Below are 13428 nucleotides of genomic sequence, written 5' to 3'. Positions count from 1 at the left end.
CTAATTTTAGTTATTCTATAATCATTTCTATCTCTTGAATTTTTTTTTCTAAACTATAAAATCAATACCAATCTTATCTTTTTCTGGGAAAGTATATTTAAATATTATATTTTATCAAATTTTAGTTGTTATCCAATCAGTTTTTGTTTCCTCAATTTTAAAATTTTAAAATCAATAATAATTTTATCTTTTGTATATGAATTTTATCTAAATACTGTAGTATTTTATTAATTTTAGTTATTATATATTAAGTTTTTATTTTTCTTGAGCTTTGTTAAACTCTGATGTTACTGTACCCAAAAAAACTCTAATTGTTAAATTATTTTTTTGCAATTGAAGGAGTTATTGGCTCTTAAAGACATGCCACATAAAAAACAATTAATTTAATTATTAATTTAATTTTTTAAACCAAATATTAATGTAATTAAAGTATTGGAATATCAATTTATGAATATTCTTGTATAGAAATTGATGGTACTTATTTGTTACTTGTTAGATGAATATTCTTTTTATGGTAGTTTTCATTCCTTTTATTGAAATCTCGATCCACCTCTAATCTCTATATATATATATTAATTTTAATCTCTTTTACTTCTTACACATGTCATTTTAATCCTTTTTTAGGGACTAAAAGAATGGTACTACCTTTTTTTTTTGTTACATATGACAAAAAACAAAGCAAAACCAAACAAAAAATAAATAGGAAAAGAAAATAAACTCCCGTGAAGAAACATTGTGTCTATAGGTTATAGCATATGAATGAAAAACAGTGGTGACCTGAGTACGGTTGAAGTGGGTGACCACCCATGACCTCATTTTTAGAGAGACACCAAAAAAAATATTTAGTTTAAATGGGTATTAAAATAAAATTAAAATGATCCAATTTTTAAATTATATAAAAAATGTTATAAAAATAAAATGATTTCTAGTAATTTTTTTAGGGATACAATTATCAAAAATTAGTCAACTAATGATGGTAGTTTCACTTATAAACAAAATTGTATCCATAATTTTTTAAAATAATAAAAGGATGTGTGATGATATATGAACAATTTTATCAATAAAATGTAAAGATAGATAAGTTAGAAGCATAAAAGAAAACAATATAAATTAAAACTTATCTAAAATATGATAATTCTTATGATTTTGTATGATGAAATCTTATTTGGATAATTAAAAGTCATTAGAGAGGTTTTCACAATTGAATCAAAATGAAGCTTTATGATACTGAGTTATTTTAACATATTAAGTATTTTCCTAATTCAAATACAACTTATAAAATAAGATTAACTATTGTTGTTACCATCCATTGTATATACTGAAGAAAAAAAAGTTTATCAAATTTGGAATTGTAAAAATTTTATTTGAAATTTTTTATGTCACGAGATAAATTAAATATTTTTTTATTTCTATCGAAAATAACTTTTTAAAAAAATGATTTTGAATAAATTATTAAAGATTTTGCAACAAAAATTATAAGAAAGACAAAATTCAAATGATACCATTTTATTCAAGACACGAAAAATATGAGGGCCAGACCCCCTGAATCCTGACGGAGAGTGAGGAGGCTCATGAAAAATCTATATTGGACTTTGGATGCATAGTTCCCACTTTGGCAAGGCTATCTGCACCTGATTAGCTTCACTAAGGGTGTGATCTAGGGTGGTTATCAAATATTTAATATTAATTATATTTTTATTACCTAATATATATTAGTAGTAATTAACTAATTAATAGATTATTTTCTTAATTCATATTTTTTTACCAATTCAATAACATTTAAGTAATCCTAAAACGTAACATTAAAATACTTTATGTTCGCAAAAACCAATGAGTTTAATAGTCAGAATTTTTACATAAATAATAAAAAAAAACTTTATTATTTATCCAAATAATACAAGTCAAATATTATTTATATTTATGATATAAATGATTATTTATAAGTGAGAAATCAGTTTCTCCCAAACTCATTTCTCACCTCTTTTTATTTTCTAACCTCTTTTTATTTTTATTTTAGTTGTGAAATCGATTCTCTAAGAATTGATAGTGTTATTTTAAATTTAGTGTTGGTCAAGCTAAGTTAAATACATGAGCATATTTGATATAAAAGTAATATCATATATAAAAAAGTTTAGCATTGACCAAATCAATACAAAATACTTATATTAGATTATAAAAAATATAAAATTATTTATTTTATTAAAAAAATAAGTTTAAAAACATAAGTACTTTTTCATTCATATATATACTTTGTTAATAAAAGTGACGTATTTTTTTATAAAAAAAACATAGGTCAGAATTTTTTTCGTTTATTTATTTAGTTGGGTTTTTTTTATTTTTTAAAATATTTTTCTAAATTTTTGTTACCTTTGTTTTTTAAAAAAAATATGTTTGTTTTTTTATTTTTTTGCTACAACTTTTTTTAAAGAAAATTTAGTGTTTTTTTGTTTTAACTTATTCAAATTTTTTTAGTTTACTAATATATATATATATATATATATATATATATATATATATATATATATATTAATTTAAAAGAATATAATTTATGTACACTTGTGTAAAAACTTGAATATAAAATACATGTTTAAAATGATTAATAGATCAAGTTAAACTTTTAAATAGATTAAATTAAAGTTAAAAATAAAATCTATAACTGATTATAGATCAAACTCATTAGTTACATTTTTTACCTACTTATTAACATATTTTATTTTTTTTATCATATCATAAATTTTTTAAAAGTTATATTTTTTATAATTATTTTTTTCTCTCCCCAGATGTTTGATAATAACATTGCAAATTCTCATCAAATATTTTTCCTATGAAATAATATCACTTACGATATTTATACATATCAAATATTTTGAATTACTGAAAAGAAAGTAACATTGAATAAAATTTTAAAACTCACTTTTTAAATTAGAAAAAAATTAAGTTAATGATAAAAGTTCATTTTATTTGATTTTCAAAATTTAATTTAATAAAAACATTTAACCTATTAAAAATAAGTTGAAAAAATATAAATGATAATAAAAATAAAAAGAGCATGTAGCAAACAATCAAAAGAAGATTAAAAATATAGAAACAAATTCAATTGAAGTAAAATATTTAAATTTGAATCAATACAACAACATTTTACAAACACAAATAATATGACATGCATTCAATGTTATTGGCTTGAACTTACACGGTGAAAGCAAGTTTTTTTTGTATGACCTACAATGTGACACACGGAACATTGATTTAGTTGATTTGGTTCTCAAATATCCATTTTGGTGTGATATGAGTAGAGATAAGACGACCCTTAATACTTATTTTATGTTCTTTTCTAGGTCAGGAGAGATCATTGGCTCATGACACAGTGACCAATAAGCTTCGTTGCACAATTCTCCAACCAATCATTTGTATATGTTGGAGACACTTTCTAACATATACACAGGATGTATGTAGTTTTTGTACTAATGATGAGCATGCTTACAAGCAGCAGCAACATGAGAACAAGACATGTACAACTTATGAAATTTGTCATAGTCTCACCACCTTTCATCCGGCCTGACTGTGAAATCTCCAACAGACTAACCTCTCTCAAGTTTTTTCTCTCTTGGACCTAGAACTATGTGTCACATTGATCGAACTTAAGAACATTATGAGTGTTTATCTTTCTAAGTGCGTATTTGATGACCTTGTTTAGTAATTTTGTATAAACTTTGCTAAATGCAAGTATTGTTGTGATTTCTCTCCTTCTTTTGTTGAACAATGCATTACACCATACATGTGTGGATTTTACTAGCGCACCTATTGACAGATTTCTTGAGTACGAAATTAATTGACTTAGCAAGATTAGTGGTCATGTGTCCCCATTGTCGGTCACTATCCCAAGCGATAATCTATTTTTCTCGCGGAATCTTGCTAAGCAATTAATTGTTTAATCTGCTTCCCCCCTCAACATGTTGTAGATGTTGTAGAAATAATTGAACGTATGCTCTGTCTTTGCATATGTTGAGTAGCTATAAACATATAATTTCATTATTGTGAATAATACAAAATGAAGTAATATTTAATATGAAGAGAAAAAAGTTTGACACTCACCCATATTGATAATTAATTTTTTGAGGGGGTTGTTCTTGTACCTCCTCGTATAATTTTGTGCAAAATAAATAAATAAAATAAACAAAATAAAAAAACTCAAATAAATTAAAATAAAAACCAAACAAAAATAGATAATTTTTAAATAATAATTAAAAAAACTCAAATTAATAAACGAGAAAGAAAAACACATTATGATCTACATTTTAAAAAAATGCCTTACGACATCGTTAGGAACCGATGTAGTAAGATTGTTATGAAAAAAATAAAACATGTTAAGAAATCGATTCTCTAGGAACCGGTTTCTTAATGCCAAAATCAAAAAATAAAAATAAAAGAAAGGTAAGAAATCAATTTGGGGAGAATCGATTTCTTACATATGAACAATGATTTGTAACATGGATTTAAATAATAATTGGCTTTAATCATTTGGGTAAATAATAATTTTTTTGTATTGTTTATGTCAAAAATTCACAAAAATGAAGAGATGTTATAATTACAAAGTTTACAATGAAATACAATTATATAGTGAAAGGTCTTTGTGAATGTGGTTGAATATGTATTTAGCATTAGCTTGCTTAATGCTAAATTAAAAAAGCGTTGTGAAATTGGTTTGTGGGAAATAGATTTCACAATTAAAATAAAAAAAAGAGATGAGAAATCGATTTGGGAAAACCAATTTGTGACATGGAAATAAATAATAGTTGACTTGCATCATTTGGATAAATAATAAATTTTCATTATTATTTATGTAAAAAATTCTTAATAGTCATGTAGTGATGGTGTAAACTAATTTTACATTATCAATAATTTATTTATACAATCACAAATAATTATTGATATGTCTTTTATAGTGATTATCATAAAAGTTAACAATTTTATTATATATAATAATTTGTGATCGAATGATAATATGAAATTATTTTATAATGTGCTATATATTTTTTTCAAAATTAATTGTATTTATTTTTTATTACCAAAAGTATATGAAGTAATAATAAACTAATAATTCTGTTCATTTTTATTTAATATTCTATATTAAAGAAAGGATGCAAGATTATTAAAAAAAATACTCCATTTTAGAGAAAATAATAACAAATCTCTTAATTTCCGAGCCTCGTGGGCATTGTTTTCGGCCACTGAGTGAGACGTTTGAATTTTGAGCCGGTTAACGTGTAAAATCGAAAAAACAAAACAATAAAGCTTTGTAGAAAGATAATCAAAACATTAGTTAGACGTTTTCTATATTAGTTTCACATAACTTTTTATTATAAAAAAAGATTGATAATTTGATCTATGGATCCCATAAAACGATATAGGTTTTATTAATGAGACTGAGTTCAACGATTAATAATGTTTTTTTATTATTAATTAAAATTTATAGGAGTCTTATTAAATAAGATTTTTTTTAATTCAACGAGTCTTATTTCTAATTTAATAAATCCCATGTAAACGTTAGGTAATTAGAAACAGTGTTAATAAAAATATGCAACAGGATGTAGATCCATATGAGTATATGTTAGTGTTGGGCACATTACGCTAAACTGTTGTTACTTGATCATTGAAAGAATGGGATGAAGAATTGCCCCAAAAATCAACGAGGCGTACGAGTGAGGAATTGTTCAAGTGAGATGAAGAATTGTTCGGGTCATGTTAACTTACTTACCCTTTTGGACCTAGCCAAGCCAATATGCCTTATTTTTAAACCACTTCACTCTTATTAAATTCATATACTTCTCACCTCAGAAAACAAAAAATTGCCTCATGTTAATCTATTTACATGTAAGCTACTGCCTTTGTCTCCATTTTCAACTAATGATTGAAGAAACTATATTTTAATTAATTAAGCACCATATTTTTAGAGGAAGATTTTATAAAAATTCACAAATGAAAATTATCTTACATAACAAATAAGGTAGTATACACAACTTTATTTACCAATATTACAAGAAGAAAAAACTTTAGTTACCAATATTGGGAGTTTCGAGCACATGCACCTTAAAAATGTGAGATTATAAAGAAAACACGATAATAATTGTGAATTGAAAAAAAAATATTAAGTGTATGCCGTTGAATTAAAAAAAAAAAACACGAAACTTTAGTACGAAAATAGTAAAATATCTAAAAGTAAATAAATAAAAATAAATAATAATCCGCACCTCATGTACCGCGATATTTGTGCATGATATCCAAGATAACATTGCTAATAAAAAGCTTGGATGTGACAATGGCATTTAATTATGCATTTTGTCGCATTAGTATATGTATCTTATAATTGATGAAATTGAAATATATACTTAATACCAAAAAATACACATGAGTGAAGGATTCAACCAACCATGTTAGTTACATAATAATAAAAAATAAATAAATAAATATGTTAGTTGAACTGGTTAGGATCGAGACTCTTTAATGTGATTAAGAATTCAAATCTTAATTGATGCGTGAGAAAAAAAATTATTATTAAAAAAAAAAGACAATCTACCTAATCCTAAAGGAAAACAAGGTTGAATTCCTATAAATGGATTATATTTGTCATGAGATATATATAACCATTGGTCCTGATTAACAATGTGATTAATAAGAGTTTTTAATATTAAAAACGTGTAAAGAATCTTTATTCGTAAATTTAGTTTTAGAACTAAGATATATTTTTCATTCAATATAATTTAGTAAAAAAACAATGTGCACACTCATTCTCAATATGGAAACACGTTAATAAATAATTTTAATGTATGAAAAAAAAACATAGTCAATAATCAGTATGATCTTTATCTAAAAAAAATAATCAGTATGATCTAAAAGTGAGAGAAAATTAATACTAAAATTGAAATTTTAAAAAATCAAGCTAGATCTATTTCTACAAAAGTAATGTTTTTAATTTTTGTCATCTTCAAAAAAGTTTGATGCATTTTAAAGCAAGAAGTATTTGTCGTTAAATAATAAAAAAAATGGTTAAAAGTGAAAAATATGAAACTATTAAAATTTTCTAATCAATCTGTCAAAGAAAAAAAAATTCTAATAAATAGTTACCTCACTCTCACTTCATATTTTCGAAGAGTCAAATCTAACAACAAATAAAATATTGGTTATTACTTATTAGGCTTGTTCATTAGTATAACCTTTATTGGAATATTTATCTATTAATATAAACATTACGAGTGATCTAGAAAATATTTAAAGGTTGAAAAATAAATAAATAAATAAATAAATTTAAACATATATAACTAGAGTGAGGCTAATAACAACATGTAATTAGTTTGAGTTGAAATCAAATTCCTACTAAAAAATAATCAATCAAATTTATTAACAAAAATACTCTGAATGAATATTAATCTAAAAAAAAAGGTGAGGCTATTGACATTTCATATCTTTTCAGATTCCTCACATTATTCTTGTTTTATTTTAAAATTTTATCTTATTTTAGTTGCCTTTATTTAAAACTTTAAATTCCAATCTTCTGTTAATTATTTTACTATTTGTTCATATTCTATAATTAAATATTGTTTCTAAAATCTAGCTATTTTCTATCATATAACAAACAGTGAGGTTGAGTCTAATAGAATGAACTAATTCACTGCAATTTGATAAAATAAGATTCAAAATCCTATTATAAAAAGTGACCATATTTAATGTCGGTTTGTACCTGAATTTTTTTTAAGTAGTTTGTCCCTGAATTAAGATTTTCTTTTAACAAATAAAAGATATGAAAAAAAGGCACTCTCATCTTTACTCCTCTTCCTTCCCTATTTTTCTTTAATATCTTTCATTTCTTAAACACTAATAAAATAGAAAGGAACACTAGCAAGGACTTTCTTAACTCGTACGAATTAGAGAAGTTATCTGACTTTCCTTTTCTTTAGGTATATTTTCAAAACTATTATGTACGTTTGTGATCGAGAAATTTCAATGACTGCAAGTGGCCTGAAAATAATTTTTTCTCCCCATTATTTGGACATATAGATATTTGTTGTCCCCTTTATGTAATGACTACTTTAAATTTCAGGCAACCATGATACTTTTTGACATATGATCACAAATTCACAATTGATTTGCTTTTCATTAACACCATGGAAATTTGAGTGACAAATGAAGCTTATTTAGTCGCAATTGTGACCTGAGATTTAAAATTTATCTGACATACCTATGCATTATTGCTTTCGGCTCTAAATCAACACTATCAAGCTCTCACAAAGAAACGTACACATTAGTTGGATTGACCTTTTTTTTCTTTTTCAATTCATATGCTTCCCCTACATTTATTATTCTTTAAATTAACTTTAGGTCGACGTTTGTTACTAGATTTTTTATTAATTATATTATATTTTATGCAAATAAAAATATCTTTTTTTTTTCAAGTTTTGAAAAGTGAATTCTAGAAGAAAAGAGCTTCATATAACAAAAAAAAAAATTATATTTGACGTGTCATCTTTTTTAACTACTATATTTGCTTTGGTGATTGAAGTATTAATGGATATGTTTTTTATGAGTGAAGTATTATGAATATAAAATTTGTATATAGATTTTCAAGTATTAGTTTAAAAAAAAAAAATCTTATACTACTATGTATCAGATTCGTTTTTGTTTTGAAAGAAAAAAAATATATGCATGTACCTACGAGTTTTGTGTATCATGCTAAAACATGTTGTGTTTTGAGAAAATTTCAAAAGGTTTATGTCCCACATTATTTGGTTTTACTCACCTTTATGTGTTTATATATCAACATGTTTTAAGAACTTTTTAAGAAACAATTGACTTGAACTGGTGTAGGGATGAAAAACGGTACGAGTGACCTACCAACCCAAATTGATTCAAACCAATTTAAATAATTTGAGTTGGATAATTTTTATGTTTGGATCAGATTCAAATTAAACCAATCAAATTTGCTAAGTTTTGAGTTGATTCATGAGTTTTAATATTTAAACTTGTTCATCTATTAATTTGTATTAAATTAATATTATTAATATATGTAATATATAATATATATTTTTAAAAAATCAAATACTATTGACTACTAATTACATAAACTTATCGACCTGAATTGAGTAAGCATTAATGCATTTTTAACCTTCAAGATTAAAGTGACAATGATTTTATTGATTGAAGCCATTTCAGATGGGATTCTAAAAATATTTTGAATCTATCTACAAAAAGTAGGTCTTATAATGTCTCATTGATTTTGATAGAAAAAAATGTTTGGAATCTATCTTCACTATGTTTATTGAAACTCTTTATCTCGAATATGGTATGCTTAATTTCTCATCCCATAAATATATAGATAGATAGATAGGAGTTAGTGAAGTGGAGTGAGATGTGACAGCATCACAAAAAATAATTTTTGATAAAAAATCTAACAAAAAAAATATATCTAATTCATTTAATAAAAAATTTAACTTATAAAAAATATCAAGTTAAAAAAAACAAACAAAATTAGGGGGTGTTTAGTTTGGTTGTTTTTTGTTTTCATTTTAACTGAAAATAGAAAATGGTGATGGAAATATGTTTAGTTGGATTTCTGTTTTCATTTTTAGTGAAAATATTTTCCCAAACGAATTAAAAATTGGAAACAATAAAATCTTGTTTTTAGTGTTTTCAGTTGAAATCAGGAACCTCATTTTGGGTAAAATGAAAATGTGGTGACAAGGAATGTAATTTTAAGCAAGTCTAAAAATACATTTCCTTTTGAAAACGCATTTTTAGTGTGGTTCGTAGCCACGCACTCTAATCCTCTAAGCTACAGGCCCTACCCCGTCATCTCCACTGGATATCTGTTCCCCGGAGTATCCTAAAAAATGGGAACATTTCCTCTTTCCAGCCTAAGAAGATGTGAAAGCGTCTCTCTCTATAAGAACGGTACGTTCCAAGGTGTGAAGTGGGAGATAGGGGATTTCATAATTGGTTGGGGTTTTGAATAAGACGACCTTTTCATTTTTCATTCTTATTACTTTTTCAATATTAAAAAAGTAATAAGAATGAAGACCTCCTAAGCATGTGTGTAGGCTCGAAATGAAGGATGCCATCTTGCTCGTGAAGGTAATGAAATTATTCGTGAGGCTAGCAAATGAAGTCCTGAATTAGCTGCTGCTTGTGAAGTATGGAAGGAGATCAAATTTGAATTCGAAGCAATGGATACTTTGTAAGCAGAGAATTAATTGCAATTAAACTCAGTCCAAACTTTTCCTAAAAGGATTGAATCATTGAGAAAACTAACTCAAACCAACCCGTTCAAATTTGATTGGATTAAATCATGAATTTGATTAAACTCAACCCAAATCGATCCGCTTATACTCTAAACACGTGTGCATGAGATTGGATCAAGTGAGCATGATACAATGTAAATACTTTTATTAGAGATATGAAAATAAAGGGAGCATGCAAATGTTAAAAATAAGAGGAGATTAAAAAAACTATACATAAAACCATTAAAAAAATATTTAGAAACCAATAATTTCGTTATTAATATAATTTACAACGGAACATTATAATATCATTTTATATATATAGCCGACCTTATCTAATAAAAAAAAACGTTTCTTCATTATTGTTATTATTCTAATGATTAAAGGAGGGGAAATACCTTTACTCCTTTCTCGTTGAAATAATATATATTTGCATTTCATTAGTTAAACATTTTTCGGAAAATTTAAAGTGGAGAAAAAAGAATTCAAATATACTTTTTAAGAATTATATTTGTCACTAAAATTTAGTGTCTCCATAATTAATGTAGAAAAATAAGTTTTGTTACTAAATTTACTCATTAATTCATTATTTTTTAATAGTTAAAATCTACCAACAAGAACAAATTTAACTAAGTACTAACCAATAATATGTGATTCTTTTAATATAATTTCTGATAGATAAAAACTCCTTAATTAGAACAGACAAACTTAATTGCTAACATGTGTTTGTTTGTTATGATCGATATAACAACGTTAACTTTAGTGTATAATAAAGTTGAACATGTTTTTTTTTTTTCTTTTGGTACAAAAAAAAAAAGTTGAATGGGGTTTTAGTTCAATTAAGATATAATTAAAAATAACTAAATACCTAAATTGATGAAAAAATAATTAACACTCAGTTTAATCCTGAAAAAATGATCACTCAAAAATTCCTCAAAATCATAAATATATAGACAACTTCCAAGTTCAAGTTCAGGCACAAGCTGTTTTTTCCCACTAATATATATAATAGAAACAGGACATATATTATTATTTAATTAGATTGGTTAACTTTTACCTACTCTTTTAGCCACTAATAAACTAACGTACAGTTAGAAATTACAATAGTGTATAGATGCTGGACTAGTAGTGGTTGCTTTATATTTCAGTTGTATTTGTATATAGTAATATAAAAGTGTAAGCACCATCGTATCATATATTTGGAATTTGGTTAATGTAACAATGCTTGTAGTTGTTTACTTTTTGTTTTTAGGAACACTTGAGATAAAGCGAAAGCTTGAATGATTCTAAGGGTTAAATTAAAATTCAGTTATAGTTGATTAAACTAAATAAACGAATACAAAGTACACGTATGTGTCGAATGAGTGAGGGGGAGTTGTAGTTCAATACTGATTTAATAAGCCTCAAAATAATGCACATGCAAATGTTGGAGATTTGCATTTCATCAAACCATTTTTTTAACTTACACTTTACTGTTTAATTATGTGTCTATAAATATTAAAAAAAAAACCGAAGTAGAAGAGCAGTTTAATAATAAAAAAGAGTTAGCTAGAACAACTACCTTAATGATCATTGGATTAGGTTAATTTGTCCAGTTTTGTGGACATCACTAACCACGCAAAGGAAAAATGCTTGTAATTATTAATTAAATTGAAACTGGAGTTGCATGCAATGCATAAATAATAATGCATTGTTCATGCCATTTCGACTCAGTTACGTATTGGCATTGGGCGGTGCAACGTCCTCGTCATACTTATCTCTAGAATATGTCGAATCATCTTATCCTGTGGACTCTGGTCCTGGCCCTTAAATTTCCAGCATTTTGTCCCACCAATGCCCAATACCCCATATGTGCTCATTTTTTAAAAATATTGCCACCTATCAATATACTAATTTAAGTGGTTTAGTAGAGAAAACAATTACTAAATGCACTTGTGATTTTATAAATTAAATAATTTAAGATATTTCTTTTGCTTTTCTACATTTTTCATAAGAATTTTAGCTATTATACATTTTACTGTTCAAATCTTCAACCTTTCATGTTAGTTAGTAGTATTTTTATTTTTTTATAATAAAAGCAAATGCAAAATCCCTTGTACAGATTGTACTGAAAATAATAAATAATTTGTCATCCATATATATTAGAATGAAGGATTTTTTTTTTTATAAATAAAATACTAGTGGAGAAAGACCCTCTTTTAAAGATAAAAGACATACGGCTGGAGAAAGAGTTGATAAAAAATATCTTTAATCCGGCATGTGATCAATTTTAATGCGTGTATTAAATGCTATAATATAATGAAAAAAAATAGTAAAACACATGTATAATTGGTATACTTTTTTTTTTATCTGTAACAATTGTTAGACCTTTTAGTAACTGGTATAACTCTAATAAATTATTATATCATTGATAACTTTATAAAAACTGTCAATTTTATTGATCTAATTATTCAATTATAACTTTATATATATATTACTAAAATTCACAATAAAAAGTAATTAAATGATTTATGTTTTAAAATATATGATGTAAGTAAAATAATTTTTTAATATATTGGAGAGTTTTAAAATAAATTTATTCAATCAGAAGTTATTGAATAAAATGATAATTAATGAGAGTTTAGTTTGTAGGATTTAATATATATATATATATAAATTAGCAAATCTCTTTCGAACGTGTTGATGATCATCATTTTATCAATATGATTTTTCTATTTTACCATGATGTAACACGAAGTAGGGATGTTAATTTTTTTTAGTAACATGCATGCTTGGTGTTTGGTGCTGCCAAAATATATAAATTAATAAATAAGTACTGAACAAATTAATTAGGTATAGTATACCCAAAACAAAAGTAGGCATATTTCACCAAAAAGTGATCAAAACAAGTAACAAAGTAGCTGTCCTAATTAGGGCTTCGTATATGAATGATGACGAGATATACCTACTTACACTCCTGCGGCCATGGGCGATTCGCGCGTCAAAATCCCATTCAAATGAAGTATATTACTTCTTTATTTATTTTTTCATATTTCATTTATATTAGAAATAATTTTCTCATGTATATTAATATTATTTCTATAATTTCATATAATGACTTTTATCTCTTATTTGTTACTTCTATATTTTATATATTATTTTTCCTTTTTAATAAAAATAT

This window comes from Glycine soja, chromosome 8 (genome assembly GCF_004193775.1).
Source record: "Glycine soja cultivar W05 chromosome 8, ASM419377v2, whole genome shotgun sequence".
NCBI classification, from domain to species: Eukaryota; Viridiplantae; Streptophyta; class Magnoliopsida; order Fabales; family Fabaceae; genus Glycine; species Glycine soja.
Note: the sequence above shows the minus strand (reverse complement) of the source record.